The sequence below is a fragment of the Pleurodeles waltl genome, chromosome 9, assembly GCF_031143425.1.
Source record: "Pleurodeles waltl isolate 20211129_DDA chromosome 9, aPleWal1.hap1.20221129, whole genome shotgun sequence".
Taxonomy (NCBI): domain Eukaryota; kingdom Metazoa; phylum Chordata; class Amphibia; order Caudata; family Salamandridae; genus Pleurodeles; species Pleurodeles waltl.
The window spans coordinates 806,402,830-806,417,954 of NC_090448.1; the positions used below are offsets into that span (position 1 = coordinate 806,402,830).

The 15,125-nt window shown below is 45.7% G+C and overlaps 1 protein-coding gene across 1 annotated transcript in view; it reads right to left on the reverse strand.

Moving 5' to 3' along the window:
* The window catches only part of LOC138258727 (keratin, type II cytoskeletal 7-like), a 31,682-nt gene extending 18,048 nt beyond the window's left edge, over positions 1–13,634 (reverse strand). The window contains exon 1 of the mRNA XM_069206003.1: positions 13,089–13,634. The gene's annotated coding sequence lies outside the window, so the exon portion shown is untranslated. The remainder of the gene's footprint in view (positions 1–13,088) is intronic.
* Positions 13,635–15,125: the final 1,491 nt, after the last annotated feature.

Consider the following 15,125-nt stretch of genomic DNA (forward strand, 5'->3'; position numbering starts at 1 on the left):
TTATGTCTTATACAGTGTATGTAGTGAGATTTATCAGACTTCTATATCTCCACCAGACCCTTACTATATGACTGTAACTCTGGGATTGACCAAAGCCTGAATAAAAAAAAAGGTGTCTCAAGGCAGCAAGGTCACCTATCCTCTTGGGCCCTAAGTCAAAAAATAATGGTAAAATTGGTGGGCTTTGCAGAAGACTGAACAGTGACCGTACAAAATTATTTTCCCATAATATCATTTCCTTGGTGTGTCAGGATCCAAGATTTCAGCCCTGCAAAGTGAAGCACTCTATTCCTTGGCTAAGTAGACCTCAATTGCCAGAGATCCGAATTATGGTGGTGTAGCTGTCTATCTCTTGGTTACTATGTAGTAGCATATTTCCACTTTTATTTAATTGGGGTTTTCATGTGTGAGTATTGTCCACCCTAATCCCAAAGTAACCCAATCTTTCAACCTTTTGTAATAGGGAACCCTTCATCCTAAAACCACCTTTAAAGGATTTGAGGGTTTCAAAATTTGTGAATTTAGGGCCTGATTTAGATATTGTTGAATGGGTTACTCCATCACAACGGTGACTGATATCCCGTCCGCCGAAATCTAAATACCATAGAAAATAATGGGATTTCGATTTTGGTGGATGGGATATCCCGTGCCGGATACATTCACTTCCAGCCCACAAAGATCACCGAAATCTGTATATTTATCTAAAAGATTCTGTAATCCAATAGGAGTTCATAAGATCAGAAGGGTGTTATCCCGCACATAGAATAGCTAATCTTGACACATTTTTAAGCCACACTATTTTAGACAAATTATAAGTGCAGCAGCCAAGGTGGTTTATAACATCATTTCTATATTTTTCTATAGAGGGAGAAGAGTGTCGAGGCTAAACCACACCCCTGCCATACCCCTCTCTCTATATATATTCCATGAATAAGCCCACCCTTATTTCCTCACCTCAATTGCATGTAGTTCCCTTCGTGGAGCTTTATAAGAAGGGAAGCCGAAGGCGAGGGCCTTTAACAAGGGAGAGGGCCTTTAATGGCCGGTAGAGCCCGCTACGGCAGGTTCTAAGGCTATTAGAACATTCTGCCACGCGGGGGCAGAATGTTCTATTAAATTAAACAAATTTCTCACGGAGCCCGAGGGGATTAAAATCCCCTCGGGCTCCGTGAGGTCTTTGTTCACAGCTGTTGCTGTGAACAAAGAGAACATTGGAATGTTGGCTCCAGGCTTTTACCGTCCAGTATAAGCTCGGAGCACTCCATTGTCTCCAACGGAGATCTGAAGATTCTAATGTTCTAATTCTGCTTAGAGGAAGACAGAATTTTCTTTTAACTGTGTCTAGCCGTTCTTATTCTTTCTGAGTCATGTAATTTATAGCCTTGACCAAAAACTATCATACATCATAGCAATTCCTTGAAAACTAGGGAGTAGTCTTAGGTGTCAGAGCTTGAGAGTCTTGAACCACATAGTGTAACGATGTTTCAAAGTACTAAAGAAGGTGAATGGGCTTCAGTAATAGGAATCAGCAGAAGGGCCCAACAAAGTATTAAACAGAATATAAATGTGGATAATACATCAGCATTGGACAACAGTTCAGTCTATTTAACAGAGCATCTGTTATTCCCAAAGGATACAGACCTCCCAGACAGCCTGGGGTTGGTAACACAGTCATAAAATATTATAATCAATTCTGATGTCACTTCCCCCCCTCATCGCCCCCTCTCCCTTTAGAGAAAGTAGCAACTCTGAGTGGCTTATTTCGACCAGCCATTGCAAGTTCACTTGCAATATGAAAGTTAGACACCAGCTGGATAGCGGCAGCTGACAAGGTTTTAATTGGGCTGGCATCGGGTTAGGTATACCTCTTGCTACATCTGCCAAATTTACAATAGTTTCCATACAGTCAAACGGTTCATATGTTACATTGAAGTCACCAGCTATCACAAGGGGAGAATGAATTAACTGGTCTATTGAATACGTAATGATCAACTAAAGAAAGTGTGAGCGACTCTTTATTCTTTGGCAAAGAGTGATTATAAATATTATACATATTCACCACTAGACCATTAGTCCACTGTCCGATCAGACCAATAATATCCAGGCAATCTACTGCCAGTTATTTGATGGTTAAATTTAAGGTGTTTTTGTCTCAAACTAAAATACCACCAGAAGGGTGTCCAGCTTTGGACAGCACTGCTTTAATGTTATAATTAGAATAACTATATCTAGATAGTGGTTCTTAGTACCAGGTTTCCTGCAGCAGATTTATATCAGAAACATCTATAAAACTTCCCCAGAAAGGATATGTGATTTTGCTGCAAATATCTGTTAGATTCCAAGATACCAGCTGCAGAGGTTCAGAAGATGATGTTATAGCACAGAGGCCAGAAATGGAATTACCTTGTTCATCAGTCCTTGGTGGATAAGGAGTCCTAAAATTAGCAGCAGGACTGTTAAGCCTTACTATCTCTAGATCAGATGGTAATGATGATAACAGACTCAGGGACCCTAGCAAAGAATTATGAGGAAAATGTAGGTCCTCGAGGAAATGCGTGATCATCGAATATTAATTTCTGTGATTTCTCTTGATAGACTGCATATCACATAGTCAGTCGACCTGTACTTATCTTTTGGTAGGGGGACTAATAGGACAGGGCCCTGTGTTTGTTTTTTGGGGTGCACCAGGTTGAATGAGACTGGATAAGGAACTATGGGGGTCATTCTAACCCTGGCGGTCCAAGACCGCCAGGGCTAAAATGACGGGGGCACCGCCAACAGGCTGGCGGTGCCCCGCTGGGCATTCTGACCGCGGCGGTTCGGCCGCGGTCAGAAGTGGAAAACCAGCGGTCTCCCGCCGGTTTTCCGCTGCCCAAATGAATCCTCCATGGCGGCGCAGCAAGCTGCGCCGCCATGGAGGATTCTGACACCCCATACCGCCATCCTGTTCCTGGTGGTTCTCCCGCCAGGAACAGGATGGCGGTATGGGGTGTCGCGGGGCCCCAATGGCATGGGCAATGGCATGGGCACTGCAGGGGCCCCCGTAAGAGGGCCCCAAAAAGAATTTCAGTGTCTGCTTTGCAGACACTGAAATTCGCGACGGGTGCAACTGCACCCGTCGCACCTTCCCACTCCGCCAGCTCAATTCAGAGCCGGCGTCTTCGTGCGAAGGTAGTTTTACACTGGGCTGGCGGGCGGCCTTTTGGCGGTCGCCCGCCAGCCCAGTGTAAAACACAGAATAGCCGCAGCGGTCTTCCAACCGCGGTGCGGTATTCTGGAGGGGGGAAGTCTGGCGGGCGGCCTCCGCCGCCCGCCAGACTTAGAATCACCCCCAAAGTGTGGTAGAGAAGACATTATCTGTAGACCTAAGGCTACTTTTGAACTGGATAATCAAGACAGTTGGAGGAATTGTTCGAGTCTCAAGTTTCAGTAAGCCTTCCACTAAGTCTTGACCATTCAAAACCAATTTAATGAAGTCATGTGTGTCTTGGGATCGAGAGGCACTTTGGGCATGAAGCATGTCAGAGTGGAATTAATAATGGTGAGGAAACCGAATCCAGTGAGTTACCTTATTTATTAAGGCAAACCTATTTTCCTTTTGACCCATCTTTAGCCTGGGAACGTTCATCGTGTAAAATATACCCTCCCTGTCGGTGCCTGTCTGCGTAAAATTAATGTATGGACATGGAGATGGTTATCTACTACAAGGGCATTTATCCTGCTGTTCTCCCCTGTATACAGATATTGGGAAGCATAATTCCTACTCACCTTCATGGTAAAGCAAGAGTTTGGTAGACATAATCTAGTGTTAGTGCTTCTTTTTCTTCCTTGCATAATCAGGCACTGTAATATCCCGACATTGGTATTTCTAGAGTCCAATTCCACAATGCCTTAGCAGTCAAACGTGTCCCATGTATTTGTAGGCACACTAGTGACGTTTGGGTAAAAATGTTGTTGGATGATAGTGCATAGGAATTGCTCAGGGGTCCTCTTCCCATTTGATTTTTAGGCAGCCCAACCTGATTACGTGTGCACCTTCCTTCCTTTTGTCTCTGCTAGTTTATTTGCCTCATAGTAGTCAGTCACCTGGAATTAAGCAGAAGTATTGCTGATTTGGTTTAGCTTAAGTCTCTAATCAGTGAGACCAGGAGGGTTTTGATACCAATCACAGTCATACAGAGGGTTCATGAGCAGCATCAACTACGGGTTGGGGCTTGCTGGATTGACTCACAAGCAGGACAAAGTGGTTGCTGCATGCTACAATAGTGGTATCAGCCAGGTAAGAACTCTGGAGGGGTAGTTTGGGTTCCCAAGAAGGCAGCGCTCCGTCATTGGACATGACATTCAGCTGGGCACAATTTGTTGAACTCACACTTAATACACCTGAGAGATATGGAGTGTGCAATTCTCTACAACGTGTCCACTTTTGTCTTTGTAATGATTATACAATTTATTAAGCAACAACTAGTCAATAGTATAGAGCAGCATATTTTAAAAAGGTATTATCAAGGAGCTATTATTTATTTTGCTCTGGTAAATCTTAAGTAAGACCGTGATATTTCAAAATACAGATCCTACTGGCCAGATGTAGAGTGGATTAATGAATAGGAAAGAGCAGTTGCAGTTGAGAGGGATTTTTTGGAAGGCAAGGGGGGGTGGCTCTGTCTTTCCGCTTCCTATTGATGACAGGCTAAGAGCTTGGCTTGAGCTTTGTCTGAGCATGTCCCACTCAGCAGGAACAGCAATGGCACTATATAGCACTAAGGGGGCCTGGTTCCTCCTCCCAGGTGGCAGTGATGGTGCCTGTCCTGGTGCAGTGTTCAACTTGGATTGAAGTCCCCACACACTGTTTCTCCACGCATTGGGTGCACCAATGGCACTATATAGTGCTATGGGAGTCTAGCTCCTTGTCTCCTAGGTGGCAGTGATGGTGTTCCTGGAGCGATTTCAATGGTGCTTGCAGACCCCATATACAGAGACTCACAGGCAATTGAGAACATCAATTGTACTATATAGCCCTATTGGTGTCCTCCGCCCCAAGTGGCAGTGATGGCACCTGCTCCCTGTGAGGTGTACACTGGGGGATTGAAGTCCCCACACACAGAGTCTCCCCATACAGCTGGAACAGTGATGGTGCTATGGGGGAGTCTGGCTCCCCCTCCCCAGGTGGCAGTGCTAGCACTTGCTCTCAGTGCAGTGTTCACTGGGCTTCAGGTCTCCACACACAGTCTCCCTGAGCAGCGTGGACAGCAATGGCGATCTATAGTGCTGTGGAGGGTCTGGCACCTCCTTCCCCAGGTGACACTGAGGCTGCCTGCTCCTGGCACGGTGTTCACTGGGGCACGAAGTCCCCACAAACAAAGCCTCCCCCTCATGTCTGTACTGAAGAGTGGACCCAAGAAGGACTGTCCTCCTGTTCCCTGGACCCAGGAAAGGGAGGCTGCACCAAGATTGCTAGCCTAAGGAGCAGCAGATGCAGTACAAAGAGAGGATTATGCCTGTGGTGCCTTGCTCCAGGAAACATCACCCCAAGTCTCAGACAGAAGAAGGGACTCCAAGAGTCATTTGCCTGGCTTTCTGTTACAGCTATAGGACCACAAAAACTAAAGAAACTTACCTTGGTGAGTCTGAAGCAAAGAATTCTTGAGCACTGCTGATCATCAACATGCAGCCTGGGAGACCGTGTCCCAATCTTTAAAAGCTGCACCTGAGTGTGCAGGACCCAATGTGCAATTGTGTTAGTGTTCAATTTGGTCATCCAGCAAGGAAGTTATCACCAGTTAAAAGGAGCAAGTGGTTTTATTGTAACTGGAGACAAGTGGACCCGTCGCAACTGTTCTTGGCTGGAATTCAATCAGACTTCAAGGGATAGGGACCCCTTTGGCCAATGTCGCCCCACTGTGTTTTTAGTCAGTGGAGTAGCGCCAGGGAGACCCCTATCACTGGTTCAGCATACTTTAACATCATCAACCAGTATTCTTTGCATCTGGACCACTCCATTTGCCTTTGGAGTCTGAGACCATACTAGAGACTGCTTTGACTGTGAGGTAACTGTTCAACCAAGCCTCTTTGGTCTCTGTGACTCGTTCCATGCTGGAGTTGGTCCCCCAAAACAGGCCAGAGTGGTAGTTTGCAGCTTTGTAAATGTTTTCCAGTGTTTGCCAAGTTGCCCGCGAGCACAGTCCACTACAATAATTTATTGCGCTGAATGAAAAAGCAGTGAATTGTTGTTCATTGGAAAATTCATGTTCCCAGAACGCTGTGGTGGATTTTTGTCATTGATTAAGGTTTAAAAATAGAACCTTTTTTCAAAATTGGTGTCAAATTTTAATTGAGTCTTGTTTCTTATTCAACTGTTTTGGTACTTATTTATGCTTTACACTTGTTCCTTTAAAAAAGCCTGACTGCTCAAAGCCACAGCTACCCAATGTTGAGGAAAGGTTTTTCAAACAAACCTGATTTGATGCAGTACTGATAGTGAGTTTCGTACATGGTGTGGTCTCACAACCACACCCCATAATGAATCTCTTTCCTCACAGTAGCAATATCAGTACACAGGCAAACAAGTGCATTAAAAGAGGCAACTTGGCAATCTATATACGCCCCATCCGTGAGAAGGAGAAACTGCAATATCATTGAGGCTGCGCCCACATCAAGACCTGTCCCAGAGTACCCGACATCGAACGTGTAGTGTCCTGGTAGATCTAGACTCCAAACTAGTGGGGAATGTCATGCCTGTAGTCAAGCGAGACAGGCTGCTGCTACTAGTTGACGTTGGAAGGGCTCATTCCAATAAATCTGAAGTCCTGAAATTATCCCAGTCATTCCACAGTGCAATCACATCAGGTAAAATGTGCTCTGGCTCACACAAATGTAATAGGGTTTATCTGTATATATGGACACTAAATGATATCTGTGTGGTAGTCTAATTCCCCATTCATGTTCTCTGGCTCGAAGCAAGCAAGCCAGTGACTGACTGACCGGAGCAAATAATAAAGGAGACAATGGGCACCCTTGTCTTGTTCGCCAGTGTATAGACCATTCCATGGACATTATGCGGCCCATTCACACCCTTGCCAAGGGTTGCGTATAAAGCAACCTAACCCATTTCAAGATATTCAAGTCCACCCCATTTGTTTCCATAACTGCAAACAAGTAAGGCCAGAGTAGTGTGACAAATAACTTCTCAATATCAGTAGAGAGTATGACCAGCATCCCGTCATTCCAGATGCTTAATTCAGCACATGAAACAAGTGCCATACGTTAAAGGCCATATTGCATCCTTGGATAAGCCTGCATTGTCCTGGGTGGACCAAATCGCTTCTCATACCTTTTATTCTATTGGCTATAAGCTTACCTAAAATCTTACCATCTGTGTTGATGAGTGAAAGTGGTCTATGAATCAACATCTGTAGGGTCTCGTCCTTGCTTTGGGATTATAATAACCTCTCGGCCTGATCAAGGCAGAACTCTTTTCCAGTATGTAACAGTATACATAGCTATCAAATGTGGTGCCATGTGAGACCTGTACATGGAATTGAATTTTGACGGTAGGCCTGGTGCCTTTTCTGTCAACAATTGCTTTATCTCTCCCTTTATCTTCACTACTGTGATGAATGCATTGAATGTCTCTGCCTGAGCATAAGTCAAATGCAGCGGGCACCCTCTGTAAGACCTTTTGTATCTCCTGCCTAGCTAGCTCCACCGGAGGTGTAGATAGGTCCACATAATAATCTGCAAACACATTATGGGAATTACACGATGGCAGTCAGTTTGTTGGTATCATATGTCAACAAAATTACGAGCCCCACATTTAATACAAGGGTCTCATCAGGGGGCGATACCTTCACCAAATGGTGAGGATCTGTCATATACCCAACAAACACTTGAATGCAAATAGATAAGTAAATGTAATTCTATTACAGAAGGACTCACTACTATGTAAAAATGGTGTTCTATGATATCCTTATCAGATGCTCAGTAGACTAAACACATTTTTGATGATTGCTTCTAACCTAAGTCATCGCACTGAGCTTTGGTTGTGGTGTCTTGCAAGGGGTCACTTTACACCTATTTTTGTGAGAGATGTATGTATGATGTCTTTTCATGTATCACACTATTTACAATAATGTTACTGTTTTATATACGTAATTGTTCTTTGAATGAGATCTGTGTGAACAACTGCTCTCCAGATACTAGAGGTCCGAATTACTAACATTTGATGTAACACGACAACAAGACAACTTGCTTTGATGCATCAAAAGGAGAGAGCAGGAATGTGCCATAGTTTTAAGATATGACGCATTAGTGCTCTAGCTCTGCACTGGCCCACTGAGTGCTGCCTGCGTTAAAGGCATGATTGGCTTTTTGCAGTAAGGGACTCCTTGTTGCATAAAAATAATCCTCATATGCATGTTTTCTCTTTCTATGTGTTGTGCAGAGTGCAGCACATATAGAAAGAAGAAATAACAAAGCGAAATAAACATATTTCACTTGTTACTCCTCTGTTGGGATTGCATAGCATTTTGACACATTATTACGTTTACTACCGTTAGTAAAACTCAAAATGCACCAAAGTCCATGGGTGGATCTGTGTGAATGCCCGCACTTCACGCATTGAACTCCTTCCCAATGCAGAGAAACACAAGGAATTGACTTGTGCTGCCTTGCGTTATTCTAGAATTACTAAGCTGCGTTGAGTGGCTAAGTAAATATCACTTAAGCCCTTGACCTGCCTTGCATCACGCAACGGCAACAAAAGGGCTTAATAATTCAGGGCCTAAATACTCAGGTTCACACAGACACTTGGGTTGCTCTTATTTCTCAAGATTTTAAAAGTGGTTGAGGCATCAGAGCAGATTTTTCTGAATTTCTCTGCACTCAGACGCCTTTCACTACAACTTTGTTGAATCATTCAAACATTTGAAACCAGATATTTCTCACATATCGGAGAACCGCAACAAAGTAGCAAGAAGACTACCAGCAACATTGTAGCACCTCATCCTGCCAGCTTTCTCGACTGCTTCCTGGTGGTGCATGCTCTGAGGGCTGTCTGCCTTCACCCTGCACTGGAAGCCAAGAAGAAATCTCCTGTGGGTCGACAGAATCTTCCCCCTGCTAAGGAAGGCATCAAACTTCTGCATCATCGGTCCTCTCGGTCCCCTCTCATCCTGACGAGCGTGGTCACTGGAACACAGGAGCAGGGTCCAAGTGTCCCCGACAGTCCAGTGGCCCTTCTGTCCAAATGTGGTGGAGGTAAGTCATTGCCTCCCCACGCCAGACAGTAATCCTGTGTACTGCGTGAACTGCAGCTGCTAGGGCTTCTGTGCACTTCTGCAAGACTTCCTTCATGCACAGCCTAGCCCAGGTCCCCAGCACTCCGTCCTGAACGCCTGTTCAGGTGCTTCTGTGGGTGTTGCCTACTTCTGTGTGGGCTCTCTGTGTTGCTGAGCGCCCCCTCTGTCTCCTCCTCCAAGAGGAGACCTCCTGGTCCTTCCTGGGCCAAGGCAGCACCCAAAACCTTCAATCGCAACTCTTGCAGCTAGCAAGGCTTGTTTGTGGTCTTTCTGAGTGGAAACAACTGTGCATCCTCCAGCATGCCGTGGGACATCTTCTGACCAAAGAGAAGTTCCTGGCACCTTTCGTTGTTGCAGAATCTTTGGCTTCTTCCACCCGGGGGCATCCCTTTTACACCTACATCTGGGGTTTAGTGGGCTCCTGCCCCCTCTGGACACTTGCGTGACTCTTGGACTTGGTCCCCTTCCTTTACAGGTCCTCAGGTCCAGGAATCCGTCTTTAGTGCTGTGCAGTCAGTTGTTGTCTTTGCAGAATCCCCTATCTCGACTTTACTGTCTTTCTGGGGTAGTAGGGTAACTTTACTCCTACTTTTCAGGGTCTTGGGGTGGGGTATCTTGGACACCCCTTAGTGTTTTCTTACACTCCCAGCAACCCTCTACACACTACACTAGGCCTGGGGTCCATTCGTGGTTCGCATTCCACTTTTGGAGTTATGGTTTGTGTTGCCCCAGGCCTATTCTTCCCTATTGCATTCTATTGTGTTCTACAGTGTTCGCACTACTTTTCTAACTGTTTACTTACCTGATTTTGGTTTGTGTGTATATTTTGTGTATATTACTTACCTCCTAAGGGAGTATATCCTCTGAGATACTTTTGGCATATTGTCACTAAAATAAAGTACCTCTATTTTTGGTAACTCTGAGTATTGTGTTTTCTTTTGATATAGTGCTAAGTGATATAAGTGGTATAGTAGGAGCTTTGCATGTCTCCTAGTTCAGCCTAAGCTGCTCTGCTATAGCTACCTCTATCAGCCTAAGCCGCTAGAACACTACTAAGCTACTAATAAGGGATAACTGGCCTTGGCACAAGGTGTAAGTACCAAAAGGTACCCACTATAAGCCAGGCCAGCCTCCTACAGTGTCGCCGCAAGAGGACGGTTTCTTGCAAATAAAAATCTATTCGGAAATGTTGCTGAAAGAGAGCATGTCAGTGAAAACTGTGATGGCCCATTTGATAACGTCTGCTGAACGTCCCCATGTTTGTTTGTTTTGACTGTGATATCTGAGATGGGAGGGGCGTCATGGAGTCAGTGCCAGGAACAGAAAGTACATGGGGCTTTAGGTTGTCTTACTTTTCTGTGGTTTCTAGTCCTTACCCTTCCCCTAAATCCTCAGCTGCACTATGGAGGCGGTATTGGGCATAAGGTTGGAAAAGGTCAACACTGTGGTGTCGTCTGTGGTAGGAGTACGTCACTCCTACTACTTCTGATATTTTAGTCGTTGCTAAGTAAGGTAGGAGATTGTATCACGTGTACTAACGTTTCTATAGACACAGAATAGGAAAAGCCTTTCGTATATCAGACCCCAACCAGGATTGTGCCCTAGTTCCTTTATAATTTCATTTAAACGCAGGACACATTTCATGGCATGAGGGCCACAGCTGCCACCTGGGAGCTCAGGAGCCAGGTTCGAGTCTCAAATACGCTAAACATCACGTCATTCGGGACAAATCACTTGGGCCCATATTTATACTTTTTGACGCAAAACTGCGCCAACGCAGTTTTGCGTCAAAAAAATTAGCGCCGGCTAACGCCATTCTGAAGCGCCATGCGGGCGCCGTATTTATTGAATGACGTTAGCCGGCGTTAGCCGCCGGCGCTGTCTGGTGTGCGTTAAAAAAAACGACGTACACCAGGCAGCGCCGGCGTAGGGGGAAAATGGCGTATAGGCGTCCAGTAATGGTGCAAGTCAGGCTGAGGCAAAAAAATTGCCTCAACCCGATTTGCGCCATTTTTTTACGACGCCCATCCCCCATTGAAATGACTCCTGTCTTAGCAAAGACAGGTGTCATGCCCCCTTGCCCAATGGCCATGCCCAGGGGACCTCTGTCCCCTGGGCATGGTCATTGGGCATAGTGGCATGTAGGGGGGCACAAATCAGGCCCCCCTATGCCACAAAAAAAATAATAAAAAATACTTACCTGGACTTACCTTAATGTCCCTGGGGTGGGTCCCTCCAGCCTTGGGTGTCCTCCTGGGGTGGGCAAGAGTGGCAGGGGGTGTCCCTGGGGGCAGGGGAGGGCACCTCTGGGCTCATTCTGAGCCCACAGGTCCCTTAACGCCTGCCCTGACCCAGGCGCTAAAATCCGGCGCTAATGCAGGTTTTTTAGACCCGCCCACTCCCGGGCGTCATTTTTGCCCGGGAGTATAAATCCGACGCAATAGCATCGGAGTCATTTTTTAAGACGGGAACGCCTACCTTGCATATCATTAACGCAAGGAAGGTGTTCACGCAAAAAAATGACGCTAACTCCATGAACTTTGGCGCTAGACGCGTCTAACGCCAAAGTATAAATATGGAGTTAGTTTTGCATCGAATTTGCGTCGAAAAAAACGACGCAAATTCGGCGCAAACGGAGTATAAATATGCCCCTTAATCTCCCCGTGCCTACCAGAAATGAGGGCCGTATTTATACTCCGTTTGCGCCGAATTTGCGTCGTTTTTTTCGACGCAAATTCGACGCTAAACTAACGCCAACTAACGCCATATTTATACTATGGCGTTAGAGGCGTATAGCGCCAAAGTTCCCGGAATGTGCGTCATTTTTTAGCGTGAACCCCTTCCTTGCGTTAATGATATGCAAGGGAGGCGTTCCCGTCTAAAAAATGACTCCCAGGCCTTTACGTGGTATTTATACTCCCGGGCAAAAGAGACGCCCGGGAGTGGGCGTGGCTAAAAACGGCGCATTTGCGCCGCTTTTTAACGCCTGGGTCAGGCATGGCGTTAAGGGACAAGTGGGCTCAAAATGAGCCCAGAGTGCCCCCCCCTGCCCCCAGGGACCCCCCCTGCCACCCTTGCCCACCCCAGGAGGACACCCAAGGCTGGAGGGACCCACCCCAGGGACATTCAGGTAAGTTCAGGTAAGTATTTTTTTTTTTTTTTTTAATAATTTTTTTGGGCATAGGGGGGCCTGATTTGTGCCCCCCTACATGCCACTATGCCCAATGACCATGCCCAGGGGACAGAAGTCCCCTGGGCATGGCCATTGGGCAAGGGGGCATGACTCCTATCTTTACAATGATAGGAGTCATGTTGATGGGGGATGGGCGTCGTTAAAAAATGGCGCAAGTCGGGTTAAGACGATTTTTTTGCCTCAACCTGACTTGCCCCATTTTAAGACGCCCTAACGTCATTTTTGCCCAACGCCGGCGCTGCCTGGTCTACGTGGTTTTTTTCCACGCACACCAGGCAGCGCCGGTCTGCTTGCGCCGGCTAACGCCATTCCATAAATACGGCGCCCGCATGGCGCTTCAGAATGGCGTTAGACGGCGCAAAATTTATTGACGCTAAACTGCGTTAGCGCAGTTTAGCGTCAAAAAGTATAAATATGGGCCTGAATGTGTCCTTGTGTAACGTTGCTGGTGCTCATGTAAAGCGCTCCAATACCTTCGGGTAGAGTTCGCGCTATATAATAACGCAGAAAAAATATCCCCTTCCCTGCCAGCGCATCTGAACACAGGGGTGATTGATAACAATAAAACATTACATGATGGCAACAGTAAAGAGACTCACCAGATAAAGTGCCGATTTGCCGCAAAAAGCTGTTAATGTGGTAGAACTTGTCCAGCTTTCTTGGTGCTGTGCTTCGCGCGTTCCTTCTCCTCTTCCTTCCGTCTCAATGTTTAGAACTCTCTTTCTTTCACGTTTTTCTTGCTTCCTGCCCCCGGTACTCCACTCGCTCTTCAATTATTTCCCAGTGTTTGATTTCTGTCTTTCCTTAGTTATATTTTGCAGCCCTTTTTTTCTTGTATTTCTATCTCTTTATACAGTTGAGCCGCGTTTCCCTCTTTTCATCCCCTTCTTCACTTACTCATTTACTTCTAGAGTCAGTAATTTTGTCTTTTTTGCTTTTAACGCATCCTACAACTTTGGCTTAGCCTCGTTTTTCTCTGTCTCTTTTCCCTCTCATTTACATTTTATATTTTCAGCCTCTTATCTTATTTTCCTTTCCTTCGTTTCGATCTCTCACACTCTGCCGCTACCTCTTCCTCCTCTCTGCCTTAAAGCGCGACTCTGGTTTATCAGCACAGCACAGCCTCTGTGGGCAAATACCTCATCACAAATGCGTCAACATAAGGATGCTGCGGATTAAAGACAGTGTAAATCCACCCAGCTTTGAGGATTTGACCATGGGGAGCGAGGAGGGGGTTGTAGGTGCTGACGTTTTGTTTACATCCAGTGTCCTAATGAACACGAGGTCAGCCGAGGTGGTAGGAGTATAGTATCTTTATTATAGATGAACGTGAACGACAATTTGACTCCAACTATAAACAAAGGTTGTGTATTCAGACACTTTTTGTGCGTCATCCAGGGCTCTTTATTAATGTTCTACAGTGTAAGCAAAACACAGCTAGGCCAGGTACACACAACCTCCTACAGCTCATAAGCGTTTGTAGACACTCAAACTAATAAAAACACGCCTAAATGGCCATATATGTACTATTGCCTCGATTATATGCGTATATCTCCATTATTTCAATTCTGTTTTCTTGTTCCAGACCTCTACCAGGTGGATCACTGTGCCACCAGACATGCACTAAATTGAAGTTAACTAAATATCCATTTGAGTTGTGTTCCTAAGGCCATTTTCCCTCCCTTGGTGGGCCTGCCCTCTCCATTACCTCTCCTGAGTTGTTAACAAACCTGCCAGAAAGCTTATCCTCCGAGGAGATGGGTTAGATCTGCGCTCAAGAAGAGAGCCATTTAGTAACGAAGGTTACAGGATTCAGGATCCTACTCACCTAAAAACACAACAAAATACTTACACAAGGATGACAGGAAATAAAGCATTGAAATCCTCCCCAAATAAATAATGCTGTGGTACAGATAGTCATTTAGAATCCTGAGGGAGACAAACGACCACCACGGTCGCTATGTGACAAGTTTGACAGGGCCATGTTTGACAGGGCCATGTTTGACAGGGCCATGTTTGAATCTGAAGATCGATGGGAAGTATCTTCTTGCTAAATTATGTAGTTAATCCAAGAAACGGATATCTGTGGGCATCATCCCCATAGACTAGAAGAGGAGACACTATCACACTGCCAAATTCCACTAAATACAAGATACAACATACCTCATATCTTTATAACCAAAGAACAATATACACAACTAGGCACAAATGGCACACCATAAAACCACACAGCCTTACCTCAAAATCATAAAGCTTAATCCAGGCAGAAATACATTTACATTGAACAATCCATGCCCAGACTCATAAATTGCAATCTTGATGTAAATAACTCAAGTGAACACAAAGGGCCTCAGTACAAGTTTGGCAGTCATGAGACCGCCAAACTCGCGGTGGCAGTCGGACCACTGCAGCTTTGGCAATCTGACCATCAAATTATGTCTTAGGTGGGGGGGACCACCAAAGGTCCGCCGTCACCATTGGGAACCTGGTTACCAAAAGCATGGTGACGGTCAGGATTGTAACCAAATATGGCTGAGCTGAACTCCCCACCGCCTGGCTGATTGCAACCTTTCTTTCTTCCAACTTTTCCATGGTGGGGAGCCTGCCATGAAAAAGCTGGTGGAAAGGAAGTGCTG